The following is a 15,602-nucleotide window of genomic DNA, read 5'->3' on the forward strand; positions in this document are numbered from 1 at the left end:
GGGTAAAATTGAAAAAAGTTGAAAAAAAATTTTTTTTCAACTTAGTCATTTTTCCGGCATTTATCAGACTTTCAGATAGGGGAAATGTCAGTGAGCGTTCCGATTTCAGTTCCAGAGCGATTCGCCCAATGAGTCCTTGATATTTAATCGTTTTCAGCCAATTTTCTGGATTTTTGACAATTTCACTTTTTTGCGAAAATATCCACTAAATGAGGGAATAATATGTGTGAGGGTACCCCACGAGAGTTCCAAATGTGTGTGGGTAGAATATATATCCCACGGGGGTAAAATTGAAAAAAGTTGAAAAAAGTTTTTTTTTTCGACTTAGTCATTTTTCCGGCGTTTATCAGACTTTCAGATAGGGGAAATGTCAGTGAGCATTCAGATTTCAGTTCCAGAGCGATTCGCTCAATGAGTCCTTGATATTTAGTCGTTTTCAGCCAATATTTAGGATTTTTGAAAATTTCACTTTTTTGTGAAAACATCCTCTAAATGAGGGAATAATATGTGTGAGGGTACCCCAGGAGACTTCCAAATGTGTGTGGGTAGAATATATATCCCACGGGGGTAAAATTGAAAAAAGTTGAAAAAATTCTTTTTTTTCGACTTAGTCATTTTTTCGGCGTTTATCAGACTTTCAGATAGGGGAAATGTCAGTGAGCGTTCCAATTTCAGTTCCAGAGCGATTCGCCCAATGAGTCCTTGATAATTTGTGGTTTTCAGCCAATTTTCTGGATTTTTAAAAATTTCACTTTTTTGCGAAAATATCCACTAAATGAGGGAATAATATGTGTGAGGGTACCCCAGGAGAGTTCCAAATGTGTGTGGGTAGAATATATATCCCATGGGGGTAAAATTGAAAAAAGTTGAAAAAATTTTTTTTTTCAACTTAGTCATTTTTCCGGCATTTATCAGACTTTCAGATAGGGGAAATGTCAGTGAGCGTTCCGATTTCAGTTCCAGAGTGATTTGCCCAATGAGTCCTTGATATTTAATCGTTTTCAGCCAATTTTCTGGATTTTTGACAATTTCACTTTTTTGTGAAAATATCCACTAAATGAGGGAATAATATGTGTGAGGGTACCCCAGGAGAGTTCCAAATGTGTGTGGGTAGAATATATATCCCACGGGGGTAAAATTGAAAAAAGTTGAAAAAAATTTTTTTTTTTCGACTTAGTAATTTTTCCGGCGTTTATCAGACTTTCAGATAGGGGAAATGTCAGTGAGCGTTCCAATTTCAGTTCCAGAGCGATTCGCTCAATGAGCCTTTGATATTTAGTCGTTTTCAGACAATATTTTGGATTTTTGAAAATTTCACTTTTTTGTGAAAATATCCACTAAATGAGGGAATAATATGTGTGAGGGTACCCCAGGAGAGTTCCAAATGTGTGTGGGTAGAATATATATCCCACGGGGGTAAAATTGAAAAAAGTTGAAAAAATTTTATTTTTGACTTACTCATTTTTCCGGCGTTTATCAGACTTTCAGATAGGGGAAATGTCAGTGAGTGTTCCGATTTCAGTTCCAGAGCGATTCGCCCAATGAGTCCTTGATAATTTGTGGTTTTCAGCCAATTTTCTGGATTTTTAAAAATTTCAATTTTTTGCAAAAATATCCACTAAATGAGGGAATAAAATGTGTGAGGGTACCCCAGGAGAGTTCCAAATGTGTGTGGGTAGAATATATGTCCCACGGGGGTAAAATTGAAAAAAGTTGAAAAAAAAATTTTTTTTTGGACTTAGTCATTTTTCCGGCGTTTATCAGACTTTCAGATAGGGGAAATGTCAGTGAGCGTTCCGATTTCAGTTCCAGAGCGATTCGCCCAATGAGTCCTTGATAATTTGTGGTTTTCAGCCAATTTTCTGGATTTTTAAAAATTTCACTTTTTTGCAAAAATATCCACTAAATGAGGGAATAATATGTGTGAGGGTACCCCAGGAGAGTTCCAAATGTGTGTGGGTAGAATATATATCCCATGGGGGTAAAATTGAAAAAAGTTGAAAAAAAATTTTTTTTCAACTTAGTCATTTTTCCGGCATTTATCAGACTTTCAGATAGGGGAAATGTCAGTGAGCGTTCCGATTTCAGTTCCAGAGCGATTCGCCCAATGAGTCCTTGATATTTAATCGTTTTCAGCCAATTTTCTGGATTTTTGACAATTTCACTTTTTTGTGAAAATATCCACTAAATGAGGGAATAATATGTGTGAGGGTACCCCAGGAGACTTCCAAATGTGTGTGGGTAGAATATATATCCCACGGGGGTAAAATTGAAAAAAGTTGAAAAAATTTTTTTTTTGGACTTAGTCATTTTTCTGGCGTTTATCAGACTTTCAGATAGGGGAAATGTCAGTGAGCATTCCGATTTCAGTTCCAGAGCAATTCGACCAATGAGTCCTTGATAATTTGTGGTTTTCAGCCAATTTTCTGGATTTTTTAAAATTTCACTTTTTTGCGAAAATATCCACTAAATGAGGGAATAATATGTGTGAGGGTACCCCAGGAGAGTTCCAAATGTGTGTGGGTAGAATATATATCCCACGGGGGTAAAATTGAAAAAAGTTGAAAAAAATTTTTTTTTCGACTTAGTCAATTTTTCGGCGTTTATCAGACTTTCAGATAGGGGAAATGTCAGTGAGCGTTCCGATTTCAGTTAAAGAGCGATTCGCTCTGAGTCATTGATATTTAGTCGTTTTCAGCCAATATTTTGGATTTTTGAAAATTTCACTTTTTTGTGAAAATATCCACTAAATGAGGGAATAATATGTGTGAGGGTACCCAACGAGAGTTCCAAATGTGTGTGGGTAGAATATATATCCCACGGGGGTAAAATTTAAAAAAGTTGAAAAATTTTTTTTTTTCGACTTAGTCATTTTTCCGGCGTTTATCAGACTTTCAGATAGGGGAAATGTCAGAGAGTGTTCCGATTTCAGTTCCAGAGCGATTCACCCAATGAGTCCTTGATAATTTGTGGTTTTCAGCCAATTTTCTGGATTTTTAAAAATTTCACTTTTTTGCGAAAATATCCACTAAATGAGGGAATAATATGTGTGAAGGTACCCCAGGAGAGTTCCAAATGTGTGTGGGTAGAATATATATCCCAAGGGGGTATAATTGAAAAATGTTGAAAAAAATGTTTTTTTGGACTTAGTCATTTTTCCGGCGTTTATCAGACTTTCAGATAGGGGAAATGTCAGTGAGCATTCAGATTTCAGTTCCAGAGCGATTCGACCAATGAGTCCTTGATAATTTGTGGTTTTCAGCCAATTTTCTGGATTTTTAAAAATTTCACTTTTTTGCGAAAATATCCACTAAATGAGGGAATAATATGTGTGAGGGTACCCCAGGAGAGTTCCAAATGTGTGTGGGTAGAATATATATCCCAAGGGGTAAAATTGAAAAAAGTTGAAAAATTTTTTTTTTTCGACTTAGTCATTTTTCCGGCGTTTATCAGACTTTCAGATAGGGGAAATGTCAGTGAGTGTTCCGATTTCAGTTCCAGAGCGATTCACCCAATGAGTCCTTGATATTTAGTCGTTTTCAGCCAATATTTTGGATTTTTGAAAATTTCACTTTTTTGTGAAAATATCCACTAAATGAGGGAATAATATGTGTGAGAGTACCCCAGGAGAGTTCCAAATGTGTGTGGTTAGAATATATATCCCACGGGGGGAAAATTGAAAAAAGTTGAAAAAAATTTTTTTTTGGACTTAGTCATTTTTCCCCCGTTTATCAGACTTTCAGATAGGGGAAATGTCAGTGAGCGTTCCGATTTCAGTTCCAGAGCGATTCGCCCAATGAGTCCTTGATAATTTGTGGTTTTCAGCCAATTTTCTGGATTTTTAAAAATTTCACTTTTTTGCAAAAATATCCACTAAATGAGGGAATAATATTTGTGAGGGTACCCCAGGAGAGTTCCAAATGTGTGTAGGTAGAATATATATCCCACGGGGGTAAAATTGAAAAAAGTTGAAAATATTTTTTTTTTTACTTACTCATTTTTCCGGCGTTTATCAGACTTTCAGATAGGGGAAATGTCAGTGAGCATTCCGATTTCAGTTCCAGAGCGATTTGCCCAATGAGTCCTTGATAATTTGTGGTTTTCAGCCAATTTTCTGGATTTTTAAAAATTTCACTTTTTTGCAAAAATATCCACTAAATGAGGGAATAATATTTGTGAGGGTACCCCAGGAGAGTTCCAAATGTGTGTGAGTAGAATATATATCCCACGGGGGTAAAATTGAAAAAAGTTGAAAAAATTTTTTTTTTGGACTTAGTCATTTTTCCGGCGTTTATCAGACTTTCAGATAGGGCAAATGTCAGTGAGCATTCCGATTTCAGTTCCAGAGCGATTCGCCCAATGAGTCCTTGATATTTATTCGTTTTCAGCCAATATTCTGGATTTTTGAAAATTTCACTTTTTTGTGAAAATATCCACTAAATGAGGGAATAATATGTGTGAGGGTACCCCAGGAGAGTTCCAAATGTGTGTGGTTAGAATATATATCCCACGGGGGTAAAATTGAAAAAAGTTGAAAAATAATTTTTTGGGAATTAGTCATTTTTCCAGCGTTTATCAGACTTTCAGATAGGGGAAATGTCAGTGAGCGTTCCGATTTCAGTTCCAGAGCGATTCGCCCAATGAGTCCTTGATATTTAGTCATTTTCAGCCAATTTTCTGGATTTTTGAAAATGTCACTTTTTTGTGAAAATATCCACTAAATGAGGGAATAATATGTGTGAGGGTACCCCAGGAGAGTTCCAAATGTGTGTGGTTAGAATATATATCCCACGGGGGTAAAATTGAAAAAAGTTGAAAAAAATTTTTTTTTGGTCTTAGTCATTTCTCTGGCGTTTATCAGACTTTCAGATAGGGCAAATGTCAGTGAGCATTCCGATTTCAGTTCCAGAGCGATTCGCCCAATGAGTCCTTGATATTTAGTCGTTTTCAGCCAATTTTCTGGATTTTTGAAAATTTCACTTTTTTGTGAAAATATCCACTAAATGAGGGAATAATATGTGTGAGGGTACCCCAGGAGAGTTCCAAATGTGTGTGGTTAGAATATATATCCCACGGGGGTAAAATTGAAAAAAGTTGAAAAAAATTTTTTTTTGGTCTTAGTCATTTCTCCGGCGTTTATCAGACTTTCAGATAGGGCAAATGTCAGTGAGCATTCCGATTTCAGTTCCAGAGCGATTCGCCCAATGAGTCCTTGATATTTAGTCGTTTTCAGCCAATTTTCTGGATTTTTGAAAATTTAACTTTTTTGTGAAAATATCCACTAAATGAGGGAATAATATGTGTGAGGGTACCCCAGGAGAGTTCCAAATGTGTGTGGTTAGAATATATATCCCACGGGAGTAAAATTGAAAAAAGTTGAAAACATTTTTTTTGGGGACTTAGTCATTTTTCCGGCATTTATCAGACTTTCAGATAGGGGAAATGTCAGTGAGCGTTCCGATTTCAGTTCCAGAGCGATTCGCCCAATGAGTCCTTGATATTTAGTCGTTTTCAGGAAATTTTCTGGATTTTTGAAAATTTCACTTTTTTGTGAAAATATCCACTAAATGAGGGAATAATATGTGTGCGGGTACCCCAGGAGAGTTCCAAATGTGTGTGGTTAGAATATATATCCCACGGGGGTAAAATTGAAAAAAGTTGAAAAAATTTTTTTTTTGGACTTAGTCATTTTTCCGGCGTTTATCAGACTTTCAGATAGGGGAAAAGTCAGTGAGCATTCCGATTTCAGTTCCAGAGCGATTCGCCCAATGAGTCCTTGATATTTAGTCGTTTTCAGCCAAATTTCTGGATTTTTGAAAATTTCACTTTTTTGTGAAAATATCCACTAAATGAGGGAATAATATGTGTGAGGGTACCCCAGGAGAGTTCCAAATGTGTGTGGTTAGAATATATATCCCACGGGAGTAAAATTGAAAAAAGTTGAAAACATTTTTTTTGGGGACTTAGTCATTTTTCCGGCATTTATCAGACTTTCAGATAGGGGAAATGTCAGTGAGCGTTCCGATTTCAGTTCCAGAGCGATTCGCCCAATGAGTCCTTGATATTTAGTCGTTTTCAGGAAATTTTCTGGATTTTTGAAAATTTCACTTTTTTGTGAAAATATCCACTAAATGAGGGAATAATATGTGTGCGGGTACCCCAGGAGAGTTCCAAATGTGTGTGGTTAGAATATATATCCCACGGGGGTAAAATTGAAAAAAGTTGAAAAAATTTTTTTTTTGGACTTAGTCATTTTTCCGGCGTTTATCAGACTTTCAGATAGGGGAAAAGTCAGTGAGCATTCCGATTTCAGTTCCAGAGCGATTCGCCCAATGAGTCCTTGATATTTAGTCGTTTTCAGCCAAATTTCTGGATTTTTGAAAATTTCACTTTTTTGTGAAAATATCCACTAAATGAGGGAATAATATGTGTGAGGGTACCCCAGGAGAGTTCCAAATGTGTGTGGTTAGAATATATATCCCACGGGGGTAAAATTGAAAAAAGTTGAAAAAAATTTTTTTTTGGTCTTAGTCATTTCTCCGGCGTTTATCAGACTTTCAGATAGGGCAAATGTCAGTGAGCGTTCCGATTTCAGTTCCAGAGCGATTCGCCCAATGAGTCCTTGATATTTAATCGTTTTCAGCCAATATTCTGGATTTTTGAAAATTTCACTTTTTTGTGAAAATATCCACTAAATGAGGGAATAATATATGTGAGGGTACCCCAGGAGAGGTCCAAATGTGTGTGGGTAGAATATATATCCCACGGGGGTAAAATTGAAAAAAGTTGAAAAAAATGTTTTTTTGGACTTAGTCATTTTTCCGGCGTTTATCAGACTTTCAGATAGGGCAAATGTCAGTGAGCATTCCGATTTCAGTTCCAGAGCGATTCGCCCAATGAGTCCTTGATATTTAGTCATTTTCACCCAATTTTCTGGATTTTTGAAAATTTCACTTTTTTGTGAAAATATCCACTAAATGAGGGAATAATATGTGTGAGGGTACCCCAGCAGAGTTCCAAATGTGTGTGGGTAGAATATATATCCCATGGGGGTAAAATTGAAAAAAGTTGAATTTTTTTTTTTTTTGGACTTAGTAATTTTTCCGGCGTTTATCAGACTTTCAGATAGGGGAAAATGTCAGTGAGCGTTCCGATTTCAGTTCCAGAGCGATTCGCCCAATGAGTCCATGATATTTAGTCGTTTTCAGCCAATTTTCTGGATTTTTGAAAATTTCACTTTTTTGTGAAAATATCCACTAAATGAGGGAATAATATGTGTGAGGGTACCCCAGGAGAGTTCCAAATGTGTGTGGTTAGAATATATATCCCACGGGGGTAAAATTGAAAAAAGTTGAAAAAAATTTTTTTTTGGTCTTAGTCATTTCTCCGGCGTTTATCAGACTTTCAGATAGGGCAAATGTCAGTGAGCATTCCGATTTCAGTTCCAGAGCGATTCGCCCAATGAGTCCTTGATATTTAGTCGTTTTCAGCCAATTTTCTGGATTTTTGAAAATTTAACTTTTTTGTGAAAATATCCACTAAATGAGGGAATAATATGTGTGAGGGTACCCCAGGAGAGTTCCAAATGTGTGTGGTTAGAATATATATCCCACGGGAGTAAAATTGAAAAAAGTTGAAAACATTTTTTTTGGGGACTTAGTCATTTTTCCGGCATTTATCAGACTTTCAGATAGGGGAAATGTCAGTGAGCGTTCCGATTTCAGTTCCAGAGCGATTCGCCCAATGAGTCCTTGATATTTAGTCGTTTTCAGGAAATTTTCTGGATTTTTGAAAATTTCACTTTTTTGTGAAAATATCCACTAAATGAGGGAATAATATGTGTGCGGGTACCCCAGGAGAGTTCCAAATGTGTGTGGTTAGAATATATATCCCACGGGGGTAAAATTGAAAAAAGTTGAAAAAATTTTTTTTTTGGACTTAGTCATTTTTCCGGCGTTTATCAGACTTTCAGATAGGGGAAAAGTCAGTGAGCATTCCGATTTCAGTTCCAGAGCGATTCGCCCAATGAGTCCTTGATATTTAGTCGTTTTCAGCCAAATTTCTGGATTTTTGAAAATTTCACTTGTTTGTGAAAATATCCACTAAATGAGGGAATAATATGTGTGAGGGTACCCCAGGAGAGTTCCAAATGTGTGTGGTTAGAATATATATCCCACGGGGGTAAAATTGAAAAAAGTTGAAAAAAATTTTTTTTTGGTCTTAGTCATTTCTCCGGCGTTTATCAGACTTTCAGATAGGGCAAATGTCAGTGAGCGTTCCGATTTCAGTTCCAGAGCGATTCGCCCAATGAGTCCTTGATATTTAATCGTTTTCAGCCAATATTCTGGATTTTTGAAAATTTCACTTTTTTGTGAAAATATCCACTAAATGAGGGAATAATATATGTGAGGGTACCCCAGGAGAGGTCCAAATGTGTGTGGGTAGAATATATATCCCACGGGGGTAAAATTGAAAAAAGTTGAAAAAAATGTTTTTTTGGACTTAGTCATTTTTCCGGCGTTTATCAGACTTTCAGATAGGGCAAATGTCAGTGAGCATTCCGATTTCAGTTCCAGAGCGATTCGCCCAATGAGTCCTTGATATTTAGTCATTTTCACCCAATTTTCTGGATTTTTGAAAATTTCACTTTTTTGTGAAAATATCCACTAAATGAGGGAATAATATGTGTGAGGGTACCCCAGCAGAGTTCCAAATGTGTGTGGGTAGAACATATATCCCATGGGGGTAAAATTGAAAAAAGTTGAATTTTTTTTTTTTTTGGACTTAGTAATTTTTCCGGCGTTTATCAGACTTTCAGATAGGGGAAAATGTCAGTGAGCGTTCCGATTTCAGTTCCAGAGCGATTCGCCCAATGAGTCCATGATATTTAGTCGTTTTCAGCCAATTTTCTGGATTTTTGAAAATTTCACTTTTTTGTGAAAATATCCACTAAATGAGGGAATAATATGTGTGAGGGTACCCCAGGAGAGTTCCAAATGTGTGTGGGTAGAATATATATCCCACGGGCGTAAAATTGAAAAAAGTTGAATTTTTTTTTTTTTTGGACTTAGTCATTTTTCCGGCGTTTATCAGACTTTCAGATAGGGGAAATGTCAGTGAGCATTCCGATTTCAGTTCCAGAGCGATTCGCCCAGTGAGTCCTTGATATTTAGTCGTTTTCAGCCAAATTTCTGGATTTTTGAAAATTTCACTTTTTTGTGAAAATATCCACTAAATGAGGGAATAATATGTGTGAGGGTACCCCGGGAGAGTTCCAAATGTGTGTGGTTAGAATATATATCCCACGGGGGTAAAATTGAAAAAAGTTGAAACATTTTTTTTTTGGAATTAGTCATTTTTCCGGCGTTTATCAGACTTTCAGATAGGGGAAATGTCAGTGAGCGTTCCGATTTCAGTTCCAGAGCGATTCGCCCAATGAGTCCTTGATATTTAGTCGTTTTCAGCCAATTTTCTGGATTTTTGAAAATTTCACTTTTTTGTGAAAATATCCACTAAATGAGGGAATAATATATGTGAGGGTACACCAGGAGAGGTCCAAATGTGTGTGGGTAGAATATATATCCCACGGGGGTAAAATTGAAAAAAGTTGAAAAATTTTTTTTTTTGGACTTAGTCATTTTTCCGGCGTTTATCAGACTTTCAGATAGGGGAAATGTCAGTGAGCATTCCGATTTCAGTTCCAGAGCGATTCGCCCAATGAGTCCTTGATATTTAGTCGTTTTCAGCCAATTTTCTGGATTTTTGAAAATTTCACTTTTTTGTGAAAATATCCACTAAATGAGGGAATAATATGTGTGAGGGTACCCCAGGAGAGTTCCAAATGTGTGTGGTTAGAATATATATCCCACGGGGGTAAAATTGAAAAAAGTTGAATTTTTTTTTTTTTTGGACTTAGTAATTTTTCCGGCGTTTATCAGACTTTCAGATAGGGGAAAATGTCAGTAAGCGTTCCGATTTCAGTTCCAGAGCGATTCACCCAATGAGTCCATGATATTTAGTCGTTTTCAGCCAATTTTCTGGATTTTTGAAAATTTCACTTTTTTGTGAAAATATCCACTAAATGAGGGAATAATATGTGTGAGGGTACCCCAGGAGAGTTCCAAATGTGTGTGGGTAGAATATATATCCCACGGGGGTAAAATTGAAAAAAGTTAAAAAAAATTTTTTTTTGGACTTAGTCATTTTTCTGGCGTTTATCAGACTTTCAGATAGGGCAAATGTCAGTGAGCATTCCGATTTCAGTTCCAGAGCGATTCGCCCAATGAGTCCTTGATATTTAGTCATTTTCAGCCAATTTTCTGGATTTTTGAAAATTTCACTTTTTTGTGAAAATATCCACTAAATGAGGGAATAATATATGTGAGGGTACACCAGGAGAGGTCCAAATGTGTGTGGGTAGAATATATATCCCACGGGGGTAAAATTGAAAAAAGTTGAAAAATTTTTTTTTTTGGACTTAGTCATTTTTCCGGCGTTTATCAGACTTTCAGATAGGGGAAATGTCAGTGAGCATTCCGATTTCAGTTCCAGAGCGATTCGCCCAATGAGTCCTTGATATTTAGTCGTTTTCAGCCAATTTTCTGGATTTTTGAAAATTTCACTTTTTTGTGAAAATATCCACTAAATGAGGGAATAATATGTGTGAGGGTACCCCAGGAGAGTTCCAAATGTGTGTGGTTAGAATATATATCCCACGGGGGTAAAATTGAAAAAAGTTGAATTTTTTTTTTTTTTGGACTTAGTAATTTTTCCGGCGTTTATCAGACTTTCAGATAGGGGAAAATGTCAGTGAGCGTTCCGATTTCAGTTCCAGAGCGATTCACCCAATGAGTCCATGATATTTAGTCGTTTTCAGCCAATTTTCTGGATTTTTGAAAATTTCACTTTTTTGTGAAAATATCCACTAAATGAGGGAATAATATGTGTGAGGGTACCCCAGGAGAGGTCCAAATGTGTGTGGTTAGAATATATATCCCACAGGGGTAAAATTGAAAAAAGTTGAAAAAATTTTTTTTTTGGACTTAGTCATTTTTCCGGCATTTATCAGACTTTCAGATAGGGGAAATGTCAGTGAGCATTCCGATTTCAGTTCCAGAGCGATTCGCCCAATTAGTCCTTGATATTTAGTCGTTTTCAGCCAATTTTCTGGTTTTTGAAAATTTCACTTTTTTGTGAAAATATCCACTAAATGAGGGAATAATATGTGTGAGGGTACCCCAGGAGAGTTCCAAATGTGTGTGGTTAGAATATATATCCCACGGGGGTAAAATTGAAAAAAGTTGAAAAAAATTTTTTTTTGGTCTTAGTCATTTCTCCGGCGTTTATTAGACTTTCAGATAGGGCAAATGTCAGTGAGCGTTCCGATTTCAGTTCCAGAGCGATTCGCCCAATGAGTCCTTGATATTTAGTCGTTTTCAGCCAATATTCTGGATTTTTGAAAATTTCACTTTTTTGTGAAAATATCCACTAAATGAGGGAATAATATATGTGAGGGTACCCCAGGAGAGGTCCAAATGTGTGTGGGTAGAATATATATCCCACGGGGGTAAAATTGAAAAAAGTTGAAAAAAATTTTTTTTTGGACTTAGTCATTTTTCCGGCGTTTATCAGACTTTCAGATAGGGGAAATGTCAGTGAGCATTCCGATTTCAGTTCCAGAGCGATGCGCCCAATGAGTCCTTGATATTTAGTCGTTTTCAGCCAATTTTCTGGATTTTTGAAAATTTCACTTTTTTGTGAAAATATCCACAAAATGAGGGAATAATATGTGTGAGGGTACCCCAGGAGAGTTCCAAATGTGTGTGGTTAGAATATATATCCCACGGGGGTAAAATTGAAAAAAGTTGAATTTTTTTTTTTTTTGGACTTAGTAATTTTTCCGGCGTTTATCAGACTTTCAGATAGGGGAAAATGTCAGTGAGCGTTCCGATTTCAGTTCCAGAGCGATTCACCCAATGAGTCCATGATATTTAGTCGTTTTCAGCCAATTTTCTGGATTTTTGAAAATTTCACTTTTTTGTGAAAATATCCACTAAATGAGGGAATAATATGTGTGAGGGTACCCCAGGAGAGTTCCAAATGTGTGTGGTTAGAATATATATCCCACGGGGGTAAAATTGAAAAAAGTTGAAAAAATTTTTTTTTTGGACTTAGTCATTTTTCCGGCGTTTATCAGACTTTCAGATAGGGGAAATGTCAGTGAGCATTCCGATTTCAGTTCCAGAGCGATTCGCCCAATGAGTCCTTGATATTTAGTCGTTTTCAGCTAATTTTCTGGTTTTTGAAAATTTCACTTTTTTGTGAAAATATCCACTAAATGAGGGAATAATATGTGTGTGGGTACCCCAGGAGAGTTCGAAATGTGTGTGGTTAGAATATATATCCCACGGGGGTAAAATTGAAAAAAGTTGAAAAAAATTTTTTTTTGGTCTTAGTCATTTCTCCGGCGTTTATTAGACTTTCAGATAGGGCAAATGTCAGTGAGCGTTCCGATTTCAGTTCCAGAGCGATTCGCCCAATGAGTCCTTGATATTTAGTCGTTTTCAGCCAATATTCTGGATTTTTGAAAATTTCACTTTTTTGTGAAAATATCCACTAAATGAGGGAATAATATATGTGAGGGTACCCCAGGAGAGGTCCAAATGTGTGTGGGTAGAATATATATCCCACGGGGGTAAAATTGAAAAAAGTTGAAAAAAATTTTTTTTTGGACTTAGTCATTTTTCCGGCGTTTATCAGACTTTCAGATAGGGGAAATGTCAGTGAGCATTCCGATTTCAGTTCCAGAGCGATGCGCCCAATGAGTCCTTGATATTTAGTCGTTTTCAGCCAATTTTCTGGATTTTTGAAAATTTCACTTTTTTGTGAAAATATCCACAAAATGAGGGAATAATATGTGTGAGGGTACCCCAGGAGAGTTCCAAATGTGTGTGGTTAGAATATATATCCCACGGGGGTAAAATTGAAAAAAGTTGAATTTTTTTTTTTTTTGGACTTAGTAATTTTTCCGGCGTTTATCAGACTTTCAGATAGGGGAAAATGTCAGTGAGCGTTCCGATTTCAGTTCCAGAGCGATTCACCCAATGAGTCCATGATATTTAGTCGTTTTCAGCCAATTTTCTGGATTTTTGAAAATTTCACTTTTTTGTGAAAATATCCACTAAATGAGGGAATAATATGTGTGAGGGTACCCCAGGAGAGTTCCAAATGTGTGTGGTTAGAATATATATCCCACGGGGGTAAAATTGAAAAAAGTTGAAAAAATTTTTTTTTTGGACTTAGTCATTTTTCCGGCGTTTATCAGACTTTCAGATAGGGGAAATGTCAGTGAGCATTCCGATTTCAGTTCCAGAGCGATTCGCCCAATGAGTCCTTGATATTTAGTCGTTTTCAGCCAATTTTCTGGTTTTTGAAAATTTCACTTTTTTGTGAAAATATCCACTAAATGAGGGAATAATATGTGTGTGGGTACCCCAGGAGAGTTCCAAATGTGTGTGGTTAGAATATATATCCCACGGGGGTAAAATTGAAAAAAGTTGAAAAAAATTTTTTTTTGGTCTTAGTCATTTCTCCGGCGTTTATTAGACTTTCAGATAGGGCAAATGTCAGTGAGCGTTCCGATTTCAGTTCCAGAGCGATTCGCCCAATGAGTCCTTGATATTTAGTCGTTTTCAGCCAATATTCTGGATTTTTGAAAATTTCACTTTTTTGTGAAAATATCCACTAAATGAGGGAATAATATATGTGAGGGTACCCCAGGAGAGGTCCAAATGTGTGTGGGTAGAATATATATCCCACGGGGGTAAAATTGAAAAAAGTTGAAAAAAATTTTTTTTGGACTTAGTCATTTTTCCGGCGTTTATCAGACTTTCAGATAGGGGAAATGTCAGTGAGCGTTCCGATTTCAGTTCCAGAGCGATTCGCCCAATGAGTCCTTGATATTTATTCGTTTTAAGCCAATTTCTGGATTTTTGAAAATTTCACTTTTTTGTGAAAATATCCACTAAATGAGGGAATAATATGTGTGAGGGTACTCCAGGAGAGTTCCAAATGTGTGTGGGTAGAATATATATTCCACGGGCGTAAAATTGAAAAAAGTTGTTTTTTTTTTTTTTTGGACTTAGTCATTTTTCCGGCGTTTATCAGACTTTCAGATAGGGGAAAATGTCAGTGAGCGTTCCGATTTCAGTTCCAGAGCGATTCGCCCAATGAGTCCATGATATTTAGTCGTTTTCAGCCAATTTTCTGGATTTTTGAAAATTTCACTTTTTTGTGAAAATATCCACTAAATGAGGGAATAATATGTGTGAGGGTACCCCAGGAGAGTTCCAATTGTGTGTGGGTAGAATATATATCCCATGGGGGTAAAATTGAAAAAAGTTGAAAAAAATTTTTTTTTGGTCTTAGTCATTTCTCCGGCGTTTATCAGACTTTCAGATAGGGCAAATGTCAGTGAGCATTCCGATTTCAGTTCCAGAGCGATTCGCCCAATGAGTCCTTGATATTTAGTCGTTTTCAGCCAATTTTCTAGTTTTTGAAAATTTCACTTTTTTGTGAAAATATCCACTAAATGAGGGAATAATATGTGTGAGGGTACCCCAGGAGAGTTCCAAATGTGTGTGGGTACAATATATATCCCACGGGGGTAAAATTGAAAAAAGTTGAAAAAAATTTTTTTTTGGACTTAGTCATTTCTCCGGCGTTTATCAGACTTTCAGATAGGGCAAATGTCAGTGAGCGTTCCGATTTCAGTTCCAGAGCGATTCGCCCAATGAGTCCTTGATATTTAGTCGTTTTCAGCCAATATTCTGGATTTTTGAAAATTTCACTTTTTTGTGAAAATATCCACTAAATGAGGGAATAATATATGTGAGGGTACCCCAGGAGAGGTCCACATGTGTGTGGGTAGAATATATATCCCACGGGGGTAAAATTGAAAAAAGTTTTAAAAAATTTTTTTTTGGACTTAGTCATTTTTCCGGCGTTTATCAGACTTTCAGATAGGGCAAATGTCAGTGACCATTCCGATTTCAGTTCCAGAGCGATTCGCCCAATGAGTCCTTGATATTTAGTCGTTTTCAGCCAATTTTCTGGATTTTTGAAAATTTCACTTTTTTGTGAAAATATCCACTAAATGAGGGAATAATATGTGTGAGGGTACCCCAGGAGAGTTCCAAATGTGTGTGGGTAGAATATATATCCCACGGGGGTAAAATTGAAAAAAGTTGAATTTTTTTTTTTTTTGGACTTAGTCATTTTTCCGGCGTTTATCAGACTTTCAGATAGGGGAAAATGTCAGTGAGCGTTCCGATTTCAGTTCCAGAGCGATTCGCCAAATGAGTCCATGATATTTAGTCGTTTTCAGCCAATTTCTGGATTTTTGAAAATTTCACTTTTTTGTGAAAATATCCACTAAATGAGGGAATAATATGTGTGAGGGTACACCAGGAGCGTTCCAAATGTGTGTGGGTAGAATATATATCCCATGGGGGTAAAATTGAAAAAAGTTGAAAAAAATGTTTTTTTGGACTTAGTCATTTTTCCGGCGTTTATCAGACTTTCAGATAGGGCAAATGTCAGTG

The sequence above is a fragment of the Phyllobates terribilis genome, unplaced genomic scaffold (genome assembly GCF_046119375.1).
Source record: "Phyllobates terribilis strain yellow unplaced genomic scaffold, ASM4611937v1 Scaffold_3__8_contigs__length_932513732, whole genome shotgun sequence".
Taxonomy (NCBI): Eukaryota; Metazoa; Chordata; class Amphibia; order Anura; family Dendrobatidae; genus Phyllobates; species Phyllobates terribilis.